The 10,845-nt window shown below is 51.3% G+C and overlaps 1 protein-coding gene across 1 annotated transcript in view; it reads right to left on the bottom strand.

Moving 5' to 3' along the window:
* EHMT1 (euchromatic histone lysine methyltransferase 1) overlaps positions 1-9,531 on the bottom strand; it is a 149,307-nt gene extending 139,776 nt beyond the window's left edge. The window contains exon 1 of the mRNA XM_021706811.1: positions 9,308-9,531. The gene's annotated coding sequence lies outside the window, so the exon portion shown is untranslated. The remainder of the gene's footprint in view (positions 1-9,307) is intronic.
* Positions 9,532-10,845: the final 1,314 nt, after the last annotated feature.

Below are 10,845 nucleotides of genomic sequence, written 5' to 3'. Positions count from 1 at the left end.
AGCCCAGCAGGTCGAGGCTGCGTTGGCCGGAAGCAGCCACTGCACTCCAGTCTGGGCGACTGAGTGAGACTCCAACTCAAAAAGAAAAAAAAAAATCAGACATAAGCCGGGCTCGGTAGCTCAGCCTGTAATCCCACGCCTTTGGGAGGCTGAGGTGAGTGGATTGCCTGAGCCCAAGGGTTCGAGACCCTCCTGGGCAACTTGGCGAGACCTCATCTCTACAACAAATCAAAATGAGCCTGGCGTGGTAGCGCGCGCCTGCATTTCCAGCTACTTGGAAGGCTGAAACGGAAGAATTGCCGGAGCCCAGCAGGCCGAGGCTGCACTCCAGTCTGGGCGACAGAGTGAGACTCCAACTCCAAAAAAATAAATAAAATAAGTAAAAGATCAGACATAGAGAGTGGTTTTGTTTTATATTTCGCAAACATACTTTCTGGCTTAATGGGCAGAGGCTCCGTGTGCTGCGCACCCCACTCTGTGCGGACAGCGCCCCGCCCCTCATGGGGCTGGTGCACATGACAGAATGAGAGTGGAAAAGGAAAATGGTGGCTCTGACCCCGAGAGGACCCGGAGGCCTCTGCTAGTGCCTGGTGGGCACCAGACACTGGGGGAGCTGCGCAGAGTGAAGGGAGAAAGTGCCATGCGAGGGCTGGAGCGGAGTGTGGGGCACGGCCAGAGCCCGCCTGCACTGCGGCTGGTGTCTTCACTCCACACTAATTTCAAGTTTAAGAGAATGTAATGCTTTGGACAGCTTTGGCTCCACAAGGTGTTATCTAAATTCAGGGTCATCTTCCCTTCAAGTTTTTATTGAATATTTTAAAATAAGCATTAGTCATATTAATTAAATTTCATACACATGAGGATTCTATTAACTTTTTCTTCATGTAAAACAAATACATGTGCCAGGTGTGGTGGCTCATGCCTATAATCGCAGCACTTTGGGAGGCAAAGGCGAGAGGACTGCCTGAGTCCAGGGGTTCAAAACCAGCCTGAGCAACATGGCAAGACCTCGTCTCTACAATAAGTAAAAAAATCAGCTGGGCATGGTGGTACATGCCTGTGGTTTCAGCTGCCTGGAGGGGGGGGGCAGAAGGATCACCTAAGCCCAGCAGGTCGAGGCTGCAGTGGCCGTGAGGGTGCCACTGCATTATAGCCTGGGTGACACTGAAACTATGATTCAAAAAAAAAAAACTAACTAATATATGCTCTTTATTTTAAAAAAAAACTTTATAAGCTGGGCCCGGTGGCTCAGCATGTAATCCCGTGCCTTTGGGAGGCTGAGATGAGTGGATTGCCTGAGTCCACGGGTTCGAGACCCGCCTGGGCAGTGAGACCTCATCTCTACAATAAATCAAAAAACCAGCCGGGTGTGGTAGTGCATGCCTGTAATTCCGGCTACTCGGAAGGCTGAGATGGAAGGATCACCGGAGTCCAGCAGGTTGAGGCTGTGGTGGCCGGGAGCGGCCACTGCACTCCAGGTCTGGGCGACAGAGTGAGACTCTAACTCAAAAAAAAAAAAAAATTTTATTAGTAGAGTCTAAAAATTCAACAAAATCACTGACAATCCCAATGATTCAGAAATAACCAACTTTTAGTATATATCCTTCTGCTTTTTTCCTAAGTTTAATGAAAAAATTGTAAATTTCAGTTCACTTGTAAGTATAAACGTGCCAACACAATAATATGGAAAACCACAATGACCATGGGCAAAATACTCTAAGCCACAATCCAAGCACACGGTGGTCCTGGAAGAGTCCCGAGTCAGCACCCTGGCCCAGGACGATCCGTCCCACTCAATGACTGGCAAGCGCAGCACTAAATCGGGGTAAGAGTCACAAGGCAGTGGACAAGACACAGACAGTCAAAGCTCCACAGGCTGAGAGCGTGGCCACAAGATGGGGGCAGCAGGAAAGGAGTTGCCAACTTAGGCTGACATGTCTTCCGCACAGCAGCACCACGGCCACCTGCAAGAAACAGGACAGAGCAAGAGGAGAAGGGCCCTGCTGCACCCCCAAAAGAAGACTGCCCTAGTAGGAAGAAAGCAGTGAAGGCAACAGGACAGAAGACACACAGAACCCTCATCCCTTCCCAGGCACAGACCCCAGGAGCCTGCCAAGTCCCTCAGACATGGGGCAGGGCTGCCAAAAGAGGAAGGGCAGACAGGCCAGAAGGGACCGGAGCTGGGGAGGCACAGGCCTCATGGAGAACGGACTGGCTCCCTGGGGCCGCTGTGCCGCAGACCAGAGCCCAGCAGGGAAGGGGAGCAGCGAGACCTGCCGGAGAGGGAGGCTCAGGTGGGGAGGTGTGACGCTCAGAAGGCAGAGGCACCAGCCAGGACAGCAGAAGTTCTCCTGGGGGAAGGCCACCGGTGTGAGCAAGACCTGTGGAAAGGCCATGAGGCTTGGGTGCTGCGGAGGCCCCATGAAGGGAGCGGGAAGGGGAGAGAGAGCACACAGGTGAACACAGGAAAGGAGACGCAGGCTGGCCGAGCTGTTCCCAGCGCTGGGAGTGAGGTCGGCAAAGGCGGAGGATGGAGCGAGGACACGACAGGGCCAGCAGGAGGAGACTGGGGACAGGCCGGCAGGAGGGGCCCCAACAGGAGAGCCCCCTCCCATGACCTGACAAGAAAGACTGTCAGCAACACGGCTGTGAGAAGCTGAGGTGGTGCCAGGGCTGCCTAGGGATTGCAAGGAGTGGCGGAGGCGCACGCAGACGCTGCAGGAAGGGGTGCAGAGCACAAGGAAACGAGACGGCTGGTGGTAAGCAGGATCCAGAGGCCCTCTTCAAGCAGGGCAGCATGCTGGCATGCTGACGGCACTGCTCCAGGAAAAGGAGCCACAAAGGGTTAGGCAGGAACTGTAGAAGCCACAGGCCCTCCGTCTCCTCTACGGCCGCGCCCCTTCGTCCTTCAGGGCCAGGGACAGCTCATGCAGGTCAGGGCGGTGAGCAGAGGGGTATGTGCAGTCTGGATAGGGGATTCTTCCCAGGGGACAGCCCGCTGAGAGGCAGAAGCAGAGACCAAGTCAACCGGGAGCACCGGGTTCTGGGGGGAGGCAGGATGCTGAGGACGCACCAGGATCTACGGGTTCCAGTCACCCCAGCCCTCGCTGCGATATCTGCAGCCTCCACGCTCATCTCCTGTAGCCCCTCCCAGGACAGCAGCCAGCCTCCTTGGACAGCTGCCTGCTGCACTCCCATTTCAGCAGAGCACAGCCTGTGGGGTGCACAACTCTCAACCCACCTCCCAGGTCCCCATGAATCAGCCATTCTTCAAACACAGCAGGCAGGGTCTGCCTCAGGGCCTATGCACGGGTGTTCTCCCTCCTAGAATTCATTGCCTCATCTCCTTGAAGTCTGACCAAATATCACTTTCACATAAGCAACAAAAGACAAATAACTGGACTTTCATCAAAACGAAAGCCTTTAGGGCTTCAAAGGATCCTGTCAAAAAACTGCCCATCCAGGGCACAGTGGCTCACCCCTGTAATTCTACCACCTTTGGAGGCCAAGGTAGGAAGATTGCTTTAGGCCAGGAGTTCGAGACCAGTAGCAACAACAAAAAAATTAGCTAGGTGTTAACATGCTACTTAGGAGGCTGAGGCAGGAGGATCACTTGAGCCCAGGAGTTTGCGGCTGCAGTGAGCAACCCCAATCACACCTCTGCACTCACACTCACTCCGGCCTAGGGAACAAGGCAAGACCCTATTCTCAAACAAAGTGAAAAGATAACCCAAAGAAAAGGAAAAATATCTGCAAAGCACACATCTGATAAGGAATTTGTATCTATACTATATAAAGAACTCTTAAAACTCAACAAAAATGTCACCCAGGCTGGAGGGCAGTGCCACATGAAAGGTGGTATCTACAGAAACCTAGAAGAAACTTAGCTTATTCTTAGTTTAGTCTTTTCGCCTCAGCATAGTAGCCATTAGAAAGCATTCAGACATTCTACTGCAGGACAAGCAGCAGCCTATCACATCCCCCCTTGGCAAATCTCTGTCAGATGCAGACCAGGACAGTCCAACCTTTCAAGTCATGGTTTAGCATAACAATCTCTAGTAAACTTTTAAGTTTTTTGTCAAGGCCAAAGGTCAAAGATCACTTTGGCTGGCCAAAGTCATAAAAGTCATCATTTGAGAAGGGCTCGGGTGGCTCAGCCTGTAATCCCGCGCCTTTGGGAGGCTGAGATGAGTGGATTGCCTGAGCCCGCGGGTTCAAGACCCGCCTGGGCAGTGAGACCTCATCTCTACAATAAACCAAAAAAATCAGCTGGGCGTGGTAGCGCATGCCTGTAATTTCGGCTACTTGGAAGGCTGGGGCAGAAGGATCACCGGAGCCCAGCAGGTCGAGGCTGCGGTGGCCGGGAGCGGCCAACTGCACTCCAGTCTGGGTGACAGAGTGAGACTCCAACTCAAAAAAAAAAAAAAAATTTTAAAAAGTCATCATTTGACCACCTTTGGTCAAGGAGTTTGTGGATTGCAAATGTCTAACAAGTCTCTTGCAGGGAAAAAACCCTCCAGGTCTAAACTCCCCAAGTGAAACCTAAAAGGGCAGACCGAGAGTGGGAAGCCATTTTTCATCTTGTTCTTAAACCCTGACACCATGATGAGAAAGTAGAAGCTATGCTTTTGGAGAAATGTACACTTTAAGTAAAATTAACTTTGTCTTTTCAGAAATAGACTTCCTGGTGCCAGGTATCTGAGGTATCTCATATTGGCAATCAAGCTTGCCTCAAGTAAAGGGAAATTACAAGGCCTAAGACATCATGCATTGGGCAAGGACAGTAAAAGTCATGAAACTTGTAATTACGAAAGTTATGACCGCTCAGAGGGAGAGCAGATGGGGATTCAGTCTTCCAGTAAATTGGGCCCTATCTACAGGGAAGCCAAGGATCCCCCACTGGGAATGCCTAGGAGATAAGGGGAGGTGCACCCTCCTTAGGTCTAAGGAATGTCATTTGGGAAGGTGCAGGAGAATTAGAATCCTTGCCACACCCTTCTCTAGGAGCTATGATAACATGGGTGAACATTAATGTGTCTCTGTGATACAGGATCTCCAAGACATCCACAAGTAGTTGATAAGGAAGTCACATCAGTCAGGGCAGTCAAGTGCAACATCTCTAAGAAAAGGATTTAAGCCAAGACTCTGGGGGGCTATGACGCCACACTCACCTAGAATGTAGGCCCACTCCCTGTCTGTGGGGGGTGAACTTTTCTTAAATAAATCTTTTCTTCTCTCACCTCCAGCTTGCCAGCCTTGGCAGTGCTGTGTGCCGCACCTTCCTGAGCCTCTCCACCCTCACCCTGTCCAGTACCCTAACAAACCTAATCAGTCCTTTGTGACCTGGTGACACAGATAAACCCCACCATGGCAGCAATCACGTGACTAACCCGCCCATCTGCCTGCCGTCCATCACCTGACGTCAGTACCTGCGTTTGCCTGCCCCTTTGTGATGACATGGAGCAGACCACCGTCCAATCACCTTAATGATTTCTCCCCATCAAGGGGTATGGTTAAAAGGACTTAACCACCAGCAGCCAGCGGCCACTGCCTTGCTAAACTCTGGTATGGCCATGTGCTCTTTGAGCTCTGGCTGTTGCCACGCATCCTGGCTTTTGCCCATTCCCCCACCCTCAGATGCGAGAACAGGATGGTCCAACCTTTTACCACACTCCCAGCACCACAGCCTCAACCTGCTGGGTTCGGGCGATCCTTCCGCCTCAGTCTTCCAAGTAGCTAGAACTACAGGCACGCACCACCATGCCCGGCTAGCTTTTCAATTTATTGTAGAGATGAGGTCTCGCCAAGTTGCCCAGGCTGAGATCAAATCCCTGGGCTCAGGCAACCCTCTCACTTCAGCCTCCCAAAGTGCTGGGATTATAGGCGTGAGCCTCTGCACCTGGCCAAAAGTGTTTTTAATAAGAAAAAGATCTAATCAAGCATTTCTCCAACGAACATATACAGATGAGCAATGAACACAGGAAAAGGTGCTCCAATCTTCGGTCATCAGCAAACTGCAAATCAAAACCACCACACTGAGAGACCACTGCATACCCATTAGAAGGCTAGAATTAAAAAGATGGGACGCTAACGATGACAAGTGTGGGCAAGAATGTGGAGAAACTGGAACCCTTGTGCACTGCTGGAAGGAAAGTAAAATAGTACAGCCACCATTAAAAGCAATCTGGCCGGGCTCGGTGGCTCAGCCTGTAATCCCGCGCCTTTGGGAGGCTGAGGTGAGTGGATTGCCTGAGCCCACAGGTTCGAGACCCGCCTGAGCAGGCGAGACCTCATCTCTACAATAAATAAAAAAAAAAATTAGCCGGGCGTGGTAGCGCACGCTTGTAGTTCCAGTTCCTTGGAAGGCTGAGGGGAAGGATCGCTGGAGCCCAGCAGGTCGTGGCTGCGGTGGCCAGGAGCGGCCACTGCACTCCAGTCTGGACAACCGAGTGAGACTCCAACACAAAAAAAAAAAACAAAAAACAAAAAACAATCTGGCATTTCCTCAAACACTTAAAGCAGTTACTACATGATCCAGCTATTCTACTCCCAGGGATATGCCTTAGAGAAATGAAAGCATTAGTCCACACAAAAACCTGTAAACAAGAATGTTCATAGTGGCCAGGCCTGGTGGCTTATGTCTATAATCCCAGCACTTCGGGAGGTCAAGGTGAGAGGATTGCCTGAGCCCACGGGTTTGAATTCAGCCTGGACAACTTGGTGAGACCTCATCTCTACAATAAATCAAAAAATGAGATGGGCGTGGTGGCGCATGCCTGTAGTCCCAGCTACTTGGAAGACTGAGGTGGAAGGATTGCCCAAGCCCAGCAGGTCGAGGCTGCAATGGCCATGAGCATGCCACTGTACTCCAGCCTGAGCAAGAGTGAGACTCTGACCAAAAAAAAAAAAAAAAAAAAAATGAATGTTCCCAGCAGCAGCACTGTGCACAACAGTCAAAACAGTGGAAACAACCCAAATGCCTACCAGATGATTACTGGACAGACTTGTGACATATCCAGACCACGGAACATTACTCAGCCACAAAAAGGAATGAGCTGCTGATGCATGCTACAACATGAATGAACCTTGAAAACAATCAAATAACTGAAAAAAGCCGGGCACAAAAAACCACCTATTACACAACTCCATTTATATAAAATGTTCAGAAGAGGCAAATCTACAGGAAAATAAAGTAAATCAATGGTTGCCAGGGGCTAAAGGGAAGGGAAAATGGGAAGGGACTGCTAAGAGTATGAGGTTACTTTTGAAGATAATAAAAATGTTCTGGATTGTTGTGCTGTCCACAAATATACCCAAGTTTGTCAGCTAGTAGTTCTGGTATATAACAGCTAATTAATATGCGCTTGATGGATGGATAAATGGGTGGATAGGTGGGTGGGTGGATACAGGATGAGTAGTGAGTGGATGAATGGGTAGGTGGGTGGATGTGAATGGATGAATGGTGGGTGAATGGATGGATCAGTACATGAATGGTAGGTAGATGGATGGTGGATGGATAGACAGGTGGGTGGGTGGATTGAATGGATGGATAGATGGATGGGTAGGTGGATGGATGGATGGCAAGCGAATGGATGGATGACAGGGTGGGTAAATGGGTGGATGGATCAGTGCATAGATGGATGGATGGTGGGTGGATGGATGGATGGTGGGTGGGTGAGTGGGTGGGTGGATGGATCAGTGCATGGACAGTAGGTGGATGGATGGATGGTGAGTGAATGGATGGATGAGTGGGTGGGTAAATGGGTGGATGAGCTAGGTGGCTCAGCCTGTAATCCCGCGCCTTTGCGAGGCTGAGGTGAGTGGATTGCTTGAGCCCACGGGTTCGAGACCTGCCTGGACAGGTGAGACCTCATCGCTACAATAAATCAAAACTATTAGCCAGGCGTGGTAGCGCGTGCCTGTAGTTCCAGCTACTTGGAAGGCTGAGGCGGAAGGATCGCCGGAGCCTGGCAGGTCGAGGCTGCGGTGGCTGGGGGCGGCCACTGCACTCCAGTCTGGGCGACACAGTGAGACTCCAACTCAAAAAAAAAAATGGGTGGATGGATCAGTGCATAGATGGATGGATGGTGGGTGGGTGGGTGGATGGATGAATGGGCGGGTGGATGGGTGGGTGGGTGAGTGGGTGGATGGATCAGTGCATGAATGGTAGGTGGATGGATGGACGGTGGGTAGGTAGCCAGGTGCTGGGTGGATAAATGGGTGGGTGAATGTGTAGGTGGGTAAGTGGATGGATGATGGAGGGGTGGATGTGCAGGTGGATGAATGAGTGGGGGGGTGGAGTGAAGAAAGGACATTTCTCTCTAGAAGGAGCCTGCAAGACCCACGTCAGTCAGTTCCCAGCAGTTGACAGCCCTTCAGTGCTGATACTCTGGTACCCCAATCCATCAGCATTCCCCATCTTCTCTACCAGTATGTCCCTTCCTACATCTACCTGTCTGCCTCTCCGTGGTCCTGCTTCTTCTCCAAAATAGAAAACATATTCTGCAAAAGTCTATAAGGTGGACATGAGCTCTCCATTGCAACACTCACTTTTCTTCTTGCGAAAGGTGCAGTCCACTTAAGAGGTACTATGCGCCACCCCTTAAAATTCTAAAAGGTAATTTACCCTAAATTTGGACAGGTTCTTTTCTGGATCCTATGAAACAAACCAAGCCACATACACTCCAAGTAAGACAAATTCCTACAAGATTTCAGATGCTGGGAAGGTCAGACCAACATGATAAACAGCGTAACAGCACCTCTTTCCTCACCCAGGTCTCTAAAGAGAAGAACAATGCTTTGACTACAAATATTTTCATATCAAAAACACCACCAAAACTTTTATTTCACCTAAATAAACCTTCTCTTTGGTCATGTTTCTTCCCCCTAGTGCCATGATCCACAAACGCATCATAGTGCCTCAAGCAGAAGACAAACACCCTAAAATTCACAACTCCATCCCTAAAATCCACTGAAATGAAAAGCACATGTCTACCTAAGCTGCAGCCTCTGGGGTCCTGCGTCCCCATAAGCCCGGGCTCTGCCCACACCGCGAGCTGCAGCTGCCCACCTGCTGATGGTCTCCACAAGCCACCCTCCCCAAAGGGCTTGGAGGAAGAGGCATGGAGGAAGGCCCGAACCAGACCTCAGCACGGCCGGGGGAAACGTCTCCTCAGAAAGCACAATATTTCAACTCAGAAAAAACAGAACAAATCAACTCCTTGGGTTGCGCTGTTATCACTAACCACCATTGAAATTTACATCACAGGTGCTGCAAAAAATTCCTGGCATCAGCACATTTGCATACCTGGTTTAGCAGTTCCTCTCAGAACCACTACCCAAAACAGTGCCAGTCTTCAATGCACAGCATCCCCACAGACGCCACTGCTGCTGGGAACACGTGAGCAAGGGCACCACCAGGGCGCACAAGCGGCCTCCACCCAGTGCTTCAAGGGCAGGCACAAAGGAACAGCCCCATTGTTCCTTCTTCCTCGTTGCGCTGTATGCCCGAGCTGGAGTTTTCTCAGATCTAGGCAAGAAGCCTACCCTCCCCCACCCTTTTGTTCCAAGAATGCGGTTCTAGAACGGGCAGCCTATGAATGAATCTGCTCTAATCCTGTTACTTGCAATAAATAAACAAATGACAACCCAGCCCTCCTCAATAGGTCTCTCCCAGATGTGTCTAGCACTTGCTCAGACATTGTCTTGTCTTCTATAGAACTGCTCAGAAACCCAAGTGGGAACTGCCGCCTTGGGTTTCCGCATCTCTCAACTTCTTTGTCATTCAAAGGAAAATGGAGCCGCCCAATCAACAAGCCAGATGGCCATCCCACAGCCAGCAAGTGTGGGCGCTGCGCTGTGCAGGTTCCAGGGACGCACTGCCCCCACTCCTCTCAAAGGGGGGGTCAGCACCATTCCACCCCCAGAGCAGGCAGATGCCCCTCTCTGCAGCTGCATGGAAAGGAGCCCGGCACAGGGAGACAGGGCCAGTCCTCCCTGCTCCGGCTCACCTGACAGTGCCACCCCCACCAACCACATCTACCCACCACCACGACTGCCACAGGGGCAGAGCAGGAGGAGGAACAGGGAAACACTGCCAGTCAGCAAAAAAACTGGAGTATTCAATAATCACACAAGAGAAAAACTACTGGCTTATCATCAGCATAACTGAAACAGTGATGTGCTTCTTCCTGCTAAACAGCAAATTTGGGACAGGCCAGCACCTTCGGCTGGGGGAACCTCCCATGCCACCCCCAAGAAAGTGCCCATGTCAGTTAGCCAGACATCAAGACAGGTTTACTTTGGCAGGGAGAGGACGGGGAGGCCAAGGAGGTGAGCCCAGCATATTGCCCTGATCTAGAGCCCTGGCCCCAGTCTACAGCACCGTGCGAGGAAAGGGATCAACAAAGGAGGCAAGGCATGAAACGCCAAGCTCCACAGGCACCCTAGCGCTTCTGCCTGTCCTAGTGCACTGCGCACTGCGGCCAGCTGCAGGGAACCGCAGCGCTCACGCGCCAGCTCCCACACTGGGCATGCTCGGAGTCCCGCAGCCATTTCAGAAGCGGGACTGCCCAGCTCCAGCACTGCAAGCCGCAGAACTGCAACCCCCAGCCCGACAGGCAGCTTCACGTGATGAGTGTTCTCAGGTAGTAACCATCTGTGGTTCAGGGCACCTCCTCAAAAACCATGAACGCGGCCAGGCTCAGTGGCCCAGCCTGTAATCCCAGCACTTTGGGAGGCTGAGGTGAGTGGAATGCCTGAGCTCGCAGGTTCGAGATTCGCCTGGGCAACTTGGCAAGACCTCATCTCTACAATAAATCAAAAAAAATTAGCTGGGCGTGGTAG

Source organism: Carlito syrichta, unplaced genomic scaffold (assembly GCF_000164805.1).
Source record: "Carlito syrichta isolate Samal-C Ts95f unplaced genomic scaffold, Tarsius_syrichta-2.0.1 Scaffold316033, whole genome shotgun sequence".
Taxonomy (NCBI): domain Eukaryota; kingdom Metazoa; phylum Chordata; class Mammalia; order Primates; family Tarsiidae; genus Carlito; species Carlito syrichta.
Note: the sequence above shows the minus strand (reverse complement) of the source record. Positions and strands in the feature narration are given on the sequence as shown.